General features: G+C 41.7%; 1 pseudogene; it reads left to right on the top strand.

Moving 5' to 3' along the window:
* The first annotated feature begins 293 nt into the window (after positions 1-293).
* LOC130038108 (high mobility group protein B3-like) overlaps positions 294-16,238 on the top strand; it is a 33,189-nt pseudogene continuing 17,244 nt past the window's right edge.

Here is a 16,238-nt window from a genome sequence, read left to right as displayed (position 1 = left end):
AAACCTAGCGAAAGCTATTTACCACAAACCCACATTGAATACCATCCTCAATGATAAAAACCTGAAAACCATCTAAGATCTAGCACAAAACGAGGTTTCCCACTCTCACTACTACTATTCAATATAGTATTAAAAGTCCTTGCCATAGCAACTAGGCAAGGAATAGATGTTAAATGCATTCTGACTGGAAAAGAAGTCAAACCATCACCTATTTGAAAGTGAAATGATACTTGTAATACTTCACATTGATGTAGACAGGTAGGTAGATAGGGAAGGCCCCCTCCCTCAAAGCAATGGCCATGAATTTCCTGGAAAATAATGATACCAGTAGCTCTCAAGATGAGGAAAGCCAACTTTGCAGAAAACAGGAAATAAGACTGGATAAAGACTTTCGCCTGGTCAGTAACAGACCCAGAGAAAGCTGAACACCCCTCTGAAAGAAGCTCCAGCAGAAACAAAAGGCCAGGAAGAGAATTTCAAAGAACATATACCACTCCCAACCCTACCCCCCTATCAAAAGACTTTTACCTAAGTAGAAGCCCCAAATGGGGGCAAGGTGGAGAGACCTTAAAAGGCCACCTTAAACAAAGGAAGGGAGCACATATACTGCCCAAACCCATGTGCTACTTGTGCCAACGTGGCCAAGCACATGTGGCGCCTGAACATATGTGATGCCCTCAACTCCCCTCTTGAGATGTGTACTTTCCTATCTAATGCTGGGATGTGTAGGGGCTCTCTTTGCCCTAGTAGAAGCCCAGCATCTCTCTGGTGGGCATTAATCTCCCCACTTTCTCTCTTACAACCCTTCAAAAACCTCCAAACAAAATTTGTTTATACTTCTCTGTTCGTCTACTCCTGAAATTCTTTTCTGCAAGGCAAGACAAGAACACAGTAACCCTGTGTCCCAGCGTGGCAAAAGTGACCGTCTTTCTCCTCCTCACCTCACATAAGCCACCCATAGGGTCCACCAACATCAATATGTAATATTTTAGAAAACCCTAAATATTCTACCAGAAAGCTCGTAGAAATAACAGGCTTATAAAGTTAATTGTCAAGTTATAAAATCAATGTGCAGAAATCCTTGTTTTTTCATACAAAGAATGAAATATATGAGAAAATTTTTAAGAATCTAATTCACAATTGTGCTTCAGAAAAATCAAATATCTAGAATTAGCTGGCCGACACTACCTCCACTACCCAGCCTCCACCACACTCCAGGACGCTTTCCAGACCCGCGTGACCGCAAAGTGGCTGTGCAACACATCATAACACACTAAATACCCATCTTCCGGAATTGCCGTACCATATTTGATAGGGTTCAAATATGGTAACACCTACGAGGGGGACTAGAGGTCGCCCCAAAAGCCTCTATCCCTCTCGGAAAGACTGGCAAGCTACAGAGAGTATTCCACCCGCACAGAAGAGCCTGGCAAGCTATGCCTTGTGTATTCGATATGCCAAAAAAAGTAATTACAACTGGTCTCATCCACCTGACCCTGAAGGCTTCACCGACATGGCAACACTGAGAAGGATGAGAAAGGAGAGGCTGATAAAATCTTAAAGCCGAACTAGGCTGCCATAACGAAGGAGGACAAAAATGATCGTCTTTACTTTCAATGCACGTATGCTAGCATCAGATGCATCAATTGAGGACCTGATGGTACAAGCGCGAATGATCAAGTACGACATCATTGGTCTGACCGAGACAAGAAGGCACAAATCTCACCATGCCGTTTTCGACACTGGAAAAGAATTGTTCCTCGGAACATGCGATAAAAGAAGTGTCGGAGGCGTCGGTGTCCTTGTCAACACAAACTAGGCCATGAGCATTGATTCATTCGAATGCCTAACAACCTGAATCAGACATTTACATTTGAATAGATGTGGCTCACTGCCTGCAGTTTCTATCTTCATTGTCTACGCACCAATATCTCATTATGATGAAAGAGAAATCGAGAAGTTCTACATGGAGCTGGAGAAGTTCTATAAAGAAGACCACACCTTCTACAAGATCATGTGGGAGATATTAATGCCAAGATAGCACCGAGAAGATCAGCTGTAGAACTTCACATCGGGACCCATGGCCTAGAATGGAACGAACAGGGTGAGAGACTGTCTGAGTTCATCATGTCGACCAAGACCATTCATGGTAACTCACAGTTTCAGAAGGCAGAATCTAAATGTTCGACATGGGAGTCTCCCTGTGGACGATTTCACAATGAAATAGACCACATCATATTCAATCGACGGTTTTGCCTGACTGATGTCGCTGTTGTCCCAAAATTCCAAATAGGATCGGACCACCTTCTCCTTTGTGCAAAATTATACTTCACAGAGCGGGGAGAAAGGGCTGCAAAGTTTAAAAAGAGAACTCCCAGAACGACCACCAACTGGGAGCTCTTTGGCACTATTGCAGCAACATGGGAAGATGCCATTGTTGACAACATTGACGAGGAATACGATCAACTGGTTCAGCACCTCTGTGATTGTGCGAGGAACGCCAAGAGAGAGATAGCCACAAAAAAACGCCTGTCTTCAAAAACTCTTGAGCTTATTCGCCAACGTGGTTTGGCGCATGCCTCAGGCAGCCACAAGCTAACGTCCGAGCTCGCAAAGCAGTGCAGAGATGCAATCAAGGAAGACCTCAAAGAGAGAAGAGCAGAAGTTCTGGTAGATGCGGCAGAAGCCAGGAAAAGTATTCGTAACGCCCGCCTGTCCTTCGCCAACTACAAGACCAAGATGACTGCCCTCCGACGTCCTAATGGATCCATCACATCCTCCAGAATGGCAATGGAGAAGATTATCCATGACCTCTACTCAAATCTCTTTGATAGCCATGTCCACTTGCCGACATACCAAATTCCACAGGATGGATATGTCGTTCCCAATGTTCTCCCTTCCAAAATCCAACACTCCATTTCATCAGTAAAGAAACGAACAGCTCCCGGCCCAGACAAGGTCAGATCTGAACACCTGAAGAACCTGTCGTCAGTACTCATCAATACACTGGCTCGGCTCTTCACATGCTACCTGTCTGAATGCAAGGTTCCATCCCAGTGGAAAACCAGCAGGACCGTACTACTGTTCAAGAAGGGAGACATCAATGACATTGGCAACTATCGTCCGATCTGCCTATTGTCTGTCATCTACAAGTTGTTCACTTGAGTCATCCTAAATCGGATTGGCAGAACACTAGATGAAGGAAAACCATGCGAGCAAGCCGGGTTCTGCAAAGGATTCAGCACCATCGACCATATCCACACGATAATCAAGCTCATTGAGGTTTCTCAGTAGTTCAAGATGCCGCTCTGTCTAACGTTCATTGATTTAAAGAAGGCCTTTGATTCTGTTGAGACGGAAGCGGTCATTGAAGCCCTAGCCAATCAGGACATTCCAGCCCAATACATCAAGATCCTCCTTGAGCTGTATTGCGGATTCACTACCAGGATCTCACCATTCTACAAAGAAGTAATCATTGATGTCAAGAGAGGGGTTCGGCAGGGTGATACCATTTCACCGAAACTCTTCAGTGCCACCCTTGAGAACATCATGCGACGACTGGAATGGGAAGGAATGGGAGTGAAGATAGATGGTCGGCAACTACACCACCTCCGCTTTGCTGATGACATTGTTTTAATAACACCAAACATCAGCCAAGCGGCACAAATGCTGACCGACTTTGACCGTGAGTGCGGAAAGGTAGCTCTACAGCTGAATCTTATGAAGACAATGTTTATGAGAAACACCCTCATTCCTGATGCCCCATTCGCTCTCAACGGAATGACAATCTCCGAATGCAACAGCTATGTGTACCTAGGTCGAGAAGTCTACATGAGAAATGACCTGGCACCCGAGCTGCGCAGGAGGAAGAGAGCAGCTTGGAACACCTTCAAGAACGTTGAAGAAATAGCTAAGAGGACGAAGAACCTCCAGATCCGGGCACATCTCTTTGATTCCACTGTTCTTCCTGCATTAACATATGCCTCAGAGACCTGGGCCCTACGTAAACAGGATGAGAATGCTATTCTGGTCTCCCAAAGAGGAATTGAAAAAGCTATGCTTGGAATATCACGTTTCACTCAAATGAGAGAAAGAATCCGGAGTTCCGACCTCCGCTGACGATCAAGAATCAGGGATGCTGTCTCGTTTGCCAAGGTGTCAAAAATTAGATGAGCTGGTCACGTAATGAGATTTAAAGACGACCGCTGGACTAGAGCTGTCACCGACTGGATCCCATAGGATGTCAAAAGACCGCGTGACCGCCCACCTACCAGATGGTCAGACTTCTTCATCAAGATCATGAACGATCAGTTTGAGGCTCTTCATGTTCCCAGAGTGAACAGATGCCATTGGGCTACACTAGCATGCGACAGGGTCAAATGGAGACGTTACTGGTGCCCGCTCGAGCAAATCGATGACCAACGGGAAGTTAAGTGATTAAGTGATTAAGTGAAGAATTAGCTGAACAAAGGAGGTAAAGGACTTATTCAAATAAATCTATGAATTATCCCTAAAAGAAATAAAAGAAGACAGGAAATATAGACACATCTCCTATACATGGAATAATTGATATTGTCAAAATTTTACTTTTGACAGATTCGAAGCAGTTCCCAAGTCCATGTGAACTGTGCAGTGAAGTGCCCTGTGAAGCTAAAGGATGAGCTCCTATGCTGGAAATGATATAGAAGGAAAACAAAAGCTAATGTTGGTAGAGGCCTGAATATGAGACTCTTAAACCTAGCAGCCAGCTATGCCCATCATTTCCTCACTACTTCCTCCACATCCCTTTCTCAGCTCCATTTCTAGAGTCCTCTGTGTTTCTAGGTGCAAAGGCAATAACTATATCTCTGGGGGTGGTTTTGTTTGAGGTTGTGGCTGTGAAAGTCATCTGAAAAGAGTGTCAATGCCTGGATGAATAGCCAGGTATTTGATGCTAGAAACGTAGCCACCTGATGTCACTGAGACATTTAATCACCAAATCTGAATTTATCATCAAGCTGAAATAAAGAACAGGACTATGGAACAATAGATCCCCCAAACCAGAGTCAGCAATGCCATGGATAACAGATCCGCCAAACTAGAGCCTCTAGGTCAGTCAATACATACTTGTCAAGGAGGCTGAAAAGGGGGAAAGCAGCAGAAGTTTGTTACACTGAGCATTTTGTCACTAGCTTTTTCCCAGTTTCAAATCTTTTAGCAGTTATTCTGCATGTATAATTCAAATAAGTTATTTCATCTCGAAATATGGCTCTTGCTTATAAATATCTGACTTTAATTTGATTTGGGGTCAAATCATTGATGCTCAAAGCTCACTTCTGGCTCTGTGCTCAGGGAACACTCCTAGCGGTATTTGTTGGACCATTTGTGGTGCTAGAGATTGACCAATTCAGCCATTTACTAAAAAACTGCTTGAGCCACTGTACTCTCCATCTCCAACCTAGTCCCTGACGTTCCTAATATATGTATATTTACAAAATGGAATTCCAATCTCCCTACTGAATCTATATTCTCTGTTATTGTGGTTTCCATCATTCTCATGGAAAGTCATTTTGGGAGGTTTATTCTTAATTTTTATATTCATGTAAGATGTTATTTTTTCATATTGCAGATTTGGATTTTACAGTAATAAAAATAAATCTTTAATGGCACTTATTCTGTTAAGAGGAAAATCTAAACAAATATCATGACGTCAGAACCACAAATATGGTCTCACTAGTGGAAAGAAAAATGCAAGATATTATTTTAGTGAAATAGAGAAGTTCCCAAAAGCAGACAAAAAGTGCCAGAATGCACTTACATCAGTAGAGTTCAATTTGAATCGACTGCATAAAAACATAATTTTCAGAGCCAAATACAGCTGTAAAAGGTAGGTATCACAATGGGGATGCAAATTAATGGTTAAGTTTTTTGGGGTTAAATGAGGAGATCTGAGTACGTTGCTAATAATATAAAATATGAGACTTGGGAATTATAAGTCTTTATTAAAACAGCATCATATTGGTCTGAAGAGATAGTACAAAGGGGGAGTTGGAGAGGAGAAATAGGGAGGGATGGAAGGAAAAAAGATGAAAGAAAGGTGAAAGGGAAGGAAGGAAGGAAGGAAGGAAGGAAGGAAGGAAGGAAGGAAGAAGATAAAGAAAGAAAAGAAGGAAGGAAAAGAAGGGAGAATGGGAGGGAAAGGAGACAGTAAATATTTTCCAAGTTTATAGAAACATGTAAACCTATAAATTCAAGAACTTCATAACAGGAATGATATTAGTAAAATTGCAGAAAAAAGAGGTCAAAACCCTTAGGTCCCCATGGAAACATATTTAACAATTGTCCATGGATGAAAATATGATTTGAAAGCCCAGTAATCTGGTGTTGCACAAAAGCAAGAAAAGACTATTTTAAAGGGGCAAAAACATCAGTTTCACTTTACCTACCCCCAACCCTCCTCCACTCTGGCATAGAACAGCATTGAGAGACTCTCACTGACCCAAAAATTTTCCTGTGGGAGAAAGAGAGCAGAGGGTCTAGCAAACAGAGATTTTCTTCTGAGCAGGACCACCACTCAAAAGCAGAGTCACCACCAAAAACCTACTCAGAGACTCTGAAGATGCTTACTAAAAAAGAACTCACACTACCAAAGTCAAGTGACTTATTAGAATTAATAAACACGAATTCAGGGTACAAGAATTACTTTAAAATTATGGAAATGTCACACTGACAAAAGAATAAACAGAACTCTAGTAACCTAAGTCTAAAGAAACAAAAATCTATGTGCCAAAGAGATAGTAGAGCGGTTAGGGTGCTTGCTTTGCACATGGCTGACCTGTATTCAATGCCCTCATCCCATATGGTCCTTGAGCACCAACAGGAGTAACTCCTGGGTATATCTGAGTGTATCTCAAAAATCAAAAGGAAAAAAAGTAACAGAGATTGACAAATTGACAAAGATTTCACAATGATTATCTTAAAGAATCTCAATGATCCATAGACAAGCCACCACACCGCGCACTAGGCTGTTTCATTTGGGGCACCCCGGAGTGGGGCAGTGAGGCCCCACCCCGCCCCAGGAACCCAGCCCCAGCAGCCGAAAACTTCCAGAACTCAACCACCGCTATGCTCATGGCCGTTTTCCACACTCTCAGGCTGAACTTCACCCAAGAGTAAACCTATCCTCGGACAACTCATACCTCACACCACTCATACACCAAGAGTAGAGCACCACATTTAATGGAGCTTAAAGTAGAAGGCAATCAATCTTAGATGGAATTATATTTTTGCAGGTTTATGTACATACATACACACAAGGCTGAACCCTTAACAACATATTAGTAATTTCTTATAAAAGGCTTAATGACTCCAGAGTGAAATATGACCTTCACACACTCTCCTCTAAGAAAAGTTTTTTTGAGCATTTTCAGTTGTTTATTCATAACAAACAATACAAAATAAATTATTTAGATTCTGCTTTGGGGAAGGGGTTGGGGTTTGGGATGGAAACATCCCAAATATAGTGGTGGGAAGGTGTAATGGTGGTTGGATTGGTGTTCAAATATTAAATGTAATCAAATATCATGAACTACTTTTCTAAAAGTAAAATAAAATTTAAAAATATAATATCAATGAGTCAGAGAATATGTATAAATAGATAAGTGAAATCAAGAAAACAATGCATTAAAAATGAATTCAAGAGTTGGTGAGAGAGTACAGCAGGTACACAGTACACTCACCTTGCATGCGCCTGATCCATGTCCAAGCCAGGGAATGCAGAAGTTCTCTATAGTCTTACCAGGAATGATCTCTGAGCAGAGAGCTCGGAGTAATACCTTGAACACAATTGGCTATGACAAAATAAAAAAGAACCCCAAAATTGATTCAAGTATCCAACAATGAGGCTCAGTAGTAGAGCACATGCCTTATATGTGAGGCAGTTCCATGGTTAGATCACAAGCACTAAATGTAAGAAAATTAAGTTCAATAATATGTATAAAACATAAAAAGGAACCACTAAAATTCTAGAGGTAAAGAAAACAATGACTCAACTGAAAAAAAAGTTAAAGGATAAAAAGTTTAAGTTATAAAGGATTAATGCACTACACAAATATTTCTATAACTAACAATACAATATTATGTATTTAAAATTTTGCTCAGAGGATACTGTCAATAGAACTATGATCTAAGGGTGTGAGGGGAAGGATATTTTAGGATAAAATCAGAAGTATCTAGACACTATGATGGTGGGCTTGGTGTAGCATACTCCAGGGATAGGAATAGTGTAGCAACACTGCACATATGAAATAATAATATTGGTTTTGTTGTTTAAGACAAATGAAGCATGTAGTTGGGAAGGTAGTGTGATAGGTAAGGCACTTCACTTGTGTGCTGCTGATGCTGCTTCATTCTGCAGAAACAAATATGATCCCGTTAGCATGGTCAAGAATGATTCCTGAGCACAGAGACAAGAGTAAAACATGAATAGTGCTGGCTATTACCTTACCCCCGCCAAAATAAATAATATTTTACTGCTCACTTAATCACTTAATCACTTAACTTCCCATTAGTCGTCGATTTGCTCGAGCGGGCACCAGTAACGTCTCCATTTGACTCTGTCGCGTGCTAGTGTAACCCAGTGGCATCTGTTCACTCCGGGAACATGAAGAGCCTCAAACCAATAGTTCATGATCTTGATGAAGAAGTCTGACCATCTGGTAGGTGGGCGGCCATGCGGTCTTTTGACATCCCGTGGGATACAGTCAGTGACAGCTCTAGTCCAGCGGTCATCTTTAAATCTCATTACGTGACCAGCCCATCTAATTTTTGACACCTTGGCAAACGAGACAGCGTCCCTGATTCTTGATCGTCAGCGGAGGTCGGAACTCCGGATTCTTTCTCTCATTTGAGTGAAACATGATATTCCAAGCATAGCTCTTTCAATTCCTCTTTGGGAGACCAGAATAGCGTTCTCATCCTGTTTACGCAGGGCCCAGGTCTCTGAGGCATATGTTAATGCTAGAAGAACAGTGGAATCAAAGAGATGTGCCCGGAGCTGGAGGTTCTTCGTCCTCTTAGCTATTTCTTCAATGTTCTTGAAGGCGTTCCAAGCTGCTCTCTTCCTCCTGCGCAGCTCGGGTGCCAGGTCATTTGTCATGTAGACTTCTCGACCTAGGTACACATAGCTGTTGCATTTGGAGATGGTCTTTCCGTTGAGGGCGAATGGGGCATCAGGAATGAGGGTGTTTCTCATAAACATTGTCTTCGTAAGATTCAGCTGTAGACCTACCTTTCCACACTCATGGTCAAAGTCGGTCAGCATTTGTGCCGCTTGGCTGATGTTTGGTGTTATTAAAACAATGTCATCAGCAAAGCGGAGGTGGTGTAGTTGCCGACCATCTATCTTCACTCCCATTCCTTCCCATTCCAGTCGTCGCATGATGTTCTCAAGGGTGGCACTGAAGAGTTTCAGTGAAATAGTATCACCCTGCCGAACCCCTCTCTTGACATCAATGATTACTTCTTTGTAGAATGGTGAGATCCTGGTAGTGAATCCGCAATACAGCTCAAGGAGGATCTTGATGTATTGGGCTTGAATGCCCTGATTGGCTAGGGCTTCAATGACCGCTTCCGTCTCAACAGAATCAAAAGCCTTCTTTAAATCAATGAACATTAGACAGAGCAGCATCTTGAACTCCCGAGAAACCTCAATGAGCTTGGTTATCATGTGGATATGGTCGATGGTGCTGAATCCTTTGCGGAACCCGGCTTGCTCACATGGTTGTCCTTCATCTAGTGTTCTGCCAATCCTACTTAGGATGACTCGACACTACCTCCACTACCCAGCGGCCGCCACACTCCAGGACGCTTTCTGGACCCACGCGGCCGCTTCGCGGCCACGTGACACATCATAAGACACTAAATACCCATCTTCCGGAATTGCCATACTATATTTATAGGGTTCAAATATGATAACACCTACGAGGGCGATTAGAGGTCGCCCCAAAAGCCTCTATCCCTCTCGGAAAGACTGGCAAACTACCGAGTATTCCGCCCGCACGGAAGTGCCTGGCAAGCTATCCCTTGTGTATTCGATATGCCAAAACCAGTAATTTTACTGCTCAGAGGATATATTTTATATAAAATACTCTTGGGGTTTTTGTTTTGTTTTGTTTTGTTTGTATTTTATCATCTTTCCAAGTGGTTCTCAGGGGATCCAGTGTACACTCTCAGTGATACTCTACCAACAGAACTAGCAGCTATGGCCTGAGGATGTGTTATTCCTTTGTCCCAGTAGTCCCTGGGACAATCAAAGTCTCACCAGTGGTGCCCAAGGACATCCAGGGAAACACCTAGTGGTGTTCAGGAGGCAATGCATTGCTAGGGATTTGAACAAGGGTCAGATGCATACAAAGTACATGCCATAACTCCTGTATTATATATCACTGGCCCCAATGTTTTGTTGTATATAGAGTGCTGGGGAAAATTCATGAGTCATGCATCCGAAGCAGGTTCTCATCTACTAAGTGCAATCTCTAGTCCCATGTTAAATGTTCTATTAAGAAAAAGTGACAAGGAGAATTTGAAGAAACTTTTCAAGGCATTGGATAAGTTTGTTGTATATATTGTGCCGACAGACTCTCAGATATGTATTTATTTCCAAACATATCAAGTTGCACACATTGGATGTATGCGAGGTATATCTCAGTTAAGTAGTTTTCAAAAAATTAATCTTGGCAATCCCAAATAGCTTAAGCCCAAAGACATTTTTCCTGGACACACACATCATAATCATCTGCCAAACACTAAAGACAATAATGAAAGCAAAATAAAAAATATATAGTTCTCATAAATGGACAATTATATAACCATATCCCATGTAGAACAGCTATAATTAAATATACTGAACATAAAAATATCAATGGTAGGGATGTAGAGCAACTAGACCTCTCACATACTCCTGGGTCTTATATACTGTTTATCTAAAGAGTTCAGCCTCTACAGAATACACTACATCAGGATCTTAAACTGTTTAACATGTACCCAACATAAGACCTAGCCAATACACACTTAGAAGACTTGTCACTGTCACTGTCCTCCCATTGTTCATTAATTTGCCTGAGCGGGACCAGTAACGTCTCCATTGTGACAATTGTTACTGTGTTTGGCATATCGAATACATCACGGGTAGCTTGCCAGCCTTTGCCATGCAGACGAGGTACACTCGGTAGCTTGCCGGACTTTCCAAGAGGGGCGGAGAAATTGAACTCGGGTAGGCAGTGTTGGCTGCTTGCAAGGCAAACGCCCTACCCACTGTGCTATCGCTCCAGCCCTTAGAAGATCTGAAAGTAATAAAAACATCAAACCTGGCAAAGACTGAGGCATGAAAATTCAAAGCTTTTCTATTTGCATAAAATCTGGAAATTATCTAAATCTCCATCAATAGGTGAATATTCTAATCAACAAACTATGTTTCAGCCATATAATGGAAGATTTTTTGCCATTAAAATATACCATTTATGCAAACAAGCATGTGGATGAATCTTAGCATGTTATACCAAGTGAAAAAGCTCAAGCTATAAATGTAAATCGTATGATTTCAAATGATATAAAAATATATAAATTTAAACTAATTTATAATGTACAAAACACAACTGATGTTTTCCCAGGTATAAAGGAGAGTTCAGAGAAGGAAAATAAGAACATATTTTGAATTTATGAAAAATTCCATTATCTTGATGTCATTGTGTTTTCATACATATGTTAAAATTCATTGAAATGAACAATTACAATATAGGAAATCCTAGAGAAACTAAAAATAACAGATGATAAGGGAATTAAGCAGGTTATGAAATCAACATATAAAAATCATTTGACCACATCCCAGCCACTACTTGGAATCATACCAAGGCACCACCTAGACACACTCATGGAAGGCAAAACACAGTGAAGAGACAGTAACAGTAGGATTAAGAAAAAGTGCTTGGTTGCAGCACTGTTCATGATAGCCAGCATCTGGAAACAACCTGAGATTCCCAGACCGGAACAGATGACTGGTTAAAGAAACTTTTGTATATCTGCACAATGGAATACTATGCAGTTGTTAGGGTAGATGAAGTCATGAAATTTGCTTATACGTGGATGGACATGGAGAGTATCATGCTAAGTGAAACGAGTCAGAGAGAGGGACAGACATAGAATGATTGTACTCATTTGTGGAAAATAAAATATCATAATATGAGACTAACACCCAAGGGCAATAGAGACAAGGGCCGTGAAGATTGCTCTTTGGTTGGAAACCTGTCTCATGAGCTGAGGGAGAAGGCAATTGGGCTAAAGAAGAGATCACTAAGTCAATGATGGTTGGAAGGATCAATCGGGATAAGAGTTGTGTGCTGAAAGCAGATAAAGGACCAAACATTATGGTCTCTCAGTATCTGTATTGAAAACCATAATGACCAAAAATAGAGAGAGAGTAAGAGGAAAATTGTCTGAGATAGAGGCAGAGGGGAGGGAAGAGACGGGGGTGAGGAATATTGGGTAAATTGGTGGTGGAAAATGATGGGTGTTCAATCATTGTATGATTGAAACTCATGAAAGCTTTGTAACTGTAAAAAAGAAAAAGAAAAATATTTGGGATAAAAAATTCCTAATTCAAGAAAACCAAGTACTCAGCCTGAAAAAGAGTTCAGGTAACATGCTAAGGGAAATGATGATAGTGAAAGAAAATTTCAACAAGGGCAAAGAAGTGTGTAAAAGTTCAAACAGAAATAATGGAGTTAAGAACAGAATAAACGAATTAAAAATAAAGAGATGTTTCAACAGAAGAATTGAATATGATCAACTCACTGAATTCAAAGATCGGATATTGGAAAGCATCAAAAAGGAACAGCAGAAAAAAAAGAATTTTTTAAATGAAAAATGTAATAGATCACCGTGAGATACAGTTACAAACTTGCATGATTGTGTTCTATTCAAACAATGCTCGGGCACCCACCCCTACATCAGTGCACATTTTCCACCACCACTGTTCCCAGTGTCCCACCTGCCACCCCCACCCTACCCCACTCCCTGCCTCTGTGGCGGTACAGTCTTTCTTGCTCTCTAATTTTGGCCATTGCAATTTGTGATACAGAAACTAAGAAAGAGGTCATTGTGTTTGGTCTTTGGTCTACTTTTAACACATATCTCCCAACCTGGGCTATCCTTCCAATCATCATTTACTTAGTGGTCCCCTTTCCATCCTAACTACTTTCCCCCCAAGAAACTGGAGCCAGCTTCCAAACCATGGTGTGAACTTCCTGTCCCTTATCTCTACTGTCCTTAGATGTTAGTCTCATATTTTGCTACTCTATATTCCACAAATGATTCCATTCTATGTCTGACCTTCTATTTCTGACTAATTTCACTTAGCATGATACTCTCCATATCCATCCACTTACATGAGAGTTTCAAGATTTCATCACTTCAAACAGCTGCCGTAGTATTCCATTGTGTAGAAAGATGTACCAGAGTTTCTACAACCAGTCATCTGTTCTCGGGCACTTGGGTTTTTTCCAGATTCTGGATATTGTAAACTGTGCTGCAATAAGCATACAAGTGAAAATATTATCTCTACTGTATTTTTGTATCCCTGGGATATATTCCCAGGACTAGTAATGCTGGGTCATGTGGAAGTTCAATTTCTAGTTTTTGGAGGAAGGTTCATATTGTTTTCCAAAAAGGCTGGAAAAATCGCCATTCCCACCATAAATGAATGAGAGTCCCTTTCTCCCCACATCTGGGCCAGCACTGGTTGTTCTCCCCATTTTTTGATGGGGTTAAAAGTCTTTTTCTTGTAAAGTTCTACCAGTGCCCTGTATATCCTGGATATTAAGCCCCTCTCTGATGGGTATTGGGTAAATATTTGAAGAAGAAATTTCTTTTAATAGATCACCGTGGGGTACAGTTACAGACTTACAAATTTTCATGCTTATGTTTCACTCATACAATGATTGAGTGCGCATCCCTCTACCAGTGCCCATTTTCCATCACCAATATTTCCAGTATCCCTCCCATCTCTGTTCCCCCCCTCACTCCCTCTCCCCGCCTCTGTGACAGGCACGTTCACTTTTACACTCTCTCTCTCTCTCTCTCTCTCTCCCTCTCTCTCTCCCCTTTAGGGTATTCTGGTCTGCAAAACAAGTATTGAATGGCCATCATGTTCGGTCTATAGTCTACTTTCGGCACGCATCTCCCATCCAAAGCGGGCCCCCTAAATACCATTTACTTGGTGGTCCTTCTCTATCCGAGCTGTCTTTTCCCCAGCATGTAAGGCCGGCTTCCAAGCCATGGAGCAAATCTCCTGGACCTATCTCTACTATCCTTGGGTGTTAATCTCCCATACTGTTACTTTATATTCCACAAATGAGTTCAGCCTTTCTATGTCTGTCCCTCTCTTTCTGACTCCTTTCACTTAACATGATACTTTCCATGTTGATCCACCTATATGCAAATTTCATCATTTTATCTTTTCTTACAGCTGCATGGTATTCCATTGTGTAGATGTACCAAAGTTTTTTTTAACCAGTAATCTGTTCTCGGGTTTCCCCCAGGTTTTGGCTATTGTGAACAGTGCAGCAATGAACATACAAGTGCAGATGTCATTTCTACTATACTGTTTTGCATCTCCGGGATCTATTCCTGGAATTGGTATTGCTGGGTCAAATGGGAGCTCAAATGCTAATTTTGTGAGAAGCGTTCAAACTGTTTTCCAAAAGGCCTGAATCAGTTGGCATTCCCATCAGCAGTGAAGGAGAGTCCCTTTCTCCCCACATCCATGCCAACACCGGTTGCTTATGTTCTTTTGGAAGTGGGCCAGTCTCTGTGGTGTGAGATGATATCTCATTGTTGTTTTGATTTGCATCTCCCTGATTATTAGTGATGAAGAGCAATTTTTTCCATGTGCCTTTTGGCCATTTGGATTTATTCTTTGAGAAAGTTTCTGTTCATTTCATCACCCTATTTTCTGATGGGATTGGATGTTTTCTTCTTATAGAGTTCAACCAGTGCCTTGTATGTCTTTTATATCAACCCCTTATCAGATGGATATTGAGTGAATATCTTTTCTCATTCTGTAGATTGTCATTTGATTTTGGTCTCTGTTTCTTTTGAGGTGCAGAAGCTTCTTAGTTTAAGATAGTCCTATTTGTTTATCTCTGTTTCCACTTGTTTGGTCAGTGGGGTGTCATCTTTGAAGATTCCTTTATCTTCATGTCATGAATGGCTTTTCCAACTTTGTCTTCAATGTACCTGATGGATTCTGGTCTGATGTTGAGGTCTTTAATCCATTTCTATCTGACTTTTGTGCATGGTGTTAGATATAGGTCTGAGCCCATTTTTTTGCATGTAGCTGCCAGTTTTGCCAGCACTATTTGTTAAAGAGGCTTTCCTTGCTCCACGTCACATTTTTAAAGAAACATGAGGACTGTGAATTTTTTCCTTTTTATATATTTATTTATTGAATCACGGGGAGAGCAATCACAAAGCCCTCGGGTCTAAGCCTCGGTCATACAATCATGAAACACCCGTCCTTTCACCAGAGCCCATCCTCCATCACTGAAAACCCCAGTATACTCCCATTCCACACTCTCCCCCCACCTGTGGATCAGACGACCTCCACATCACTCTCTCTCCACTCAAACCACATTCAATACCTCGACACCTGACCCACCATTATTATCTTTGATTCTACCCCAACAATCAGATCTGCCGAAAAGGCAACAGTAGACAATTTGTTTTCATTGCTGGCTATGAATAACATATGAGGTCATGCGGCTGCCATAGTGGCTGCACAATTTTGGAATTCTGAAATTTTAACAATTAAATCTGGAGAGATTTCTGCCCAAACCTGCTAGGTTCTGAGATTTGTTCCCAAGTCTCTGGGATTACGGCCATCAAGCAGCTCGATCAGAAGCCAGAGAGGCCTTTCATGGGTGGCTACCCAGGGTCTAAACCTGTCCAATGGCCCCTGGAGGATGGTTGCCACTGAACCACCAAGGAGGAGCAGGCAGAGGGACAGCACCCAATTTTCCCCTGGGGTGGCCCAGCACCGGTAACCTACTGTGGGGACCGAACGCATTTCTGACAAAAGCCACTGGGTTCCAAGATTTGTTTCTGAGTCTCTGGGATCATGACCATTAAGCAGCTTGATCAAGAGCAGAAGAGGCCATTCGTGAGCAGCAAACCAGGGTCTCATTAGGGTGGGAGGAAAAGGTCGG

This window comes from Sorex fumeus, unplaced genomic scaffold (genome assembly GCF_029834395.1).
Source record: "Sorex fumeus unplaced genomic scaffold, SorFum_2.1 ptg000073l, whole genome shotgun sequence".
Classification (NCBI taxonomy): Eukaryota; Metazoa; Chordata; class Mammalia; order Eulipotyphla; family Soricidae; genus Sorex; species Sorex fumeus.
Note: the sequence above shows the minus strand (reverse complement) of the source record. Positions and strands in the feature narration are given on the sequence as shown.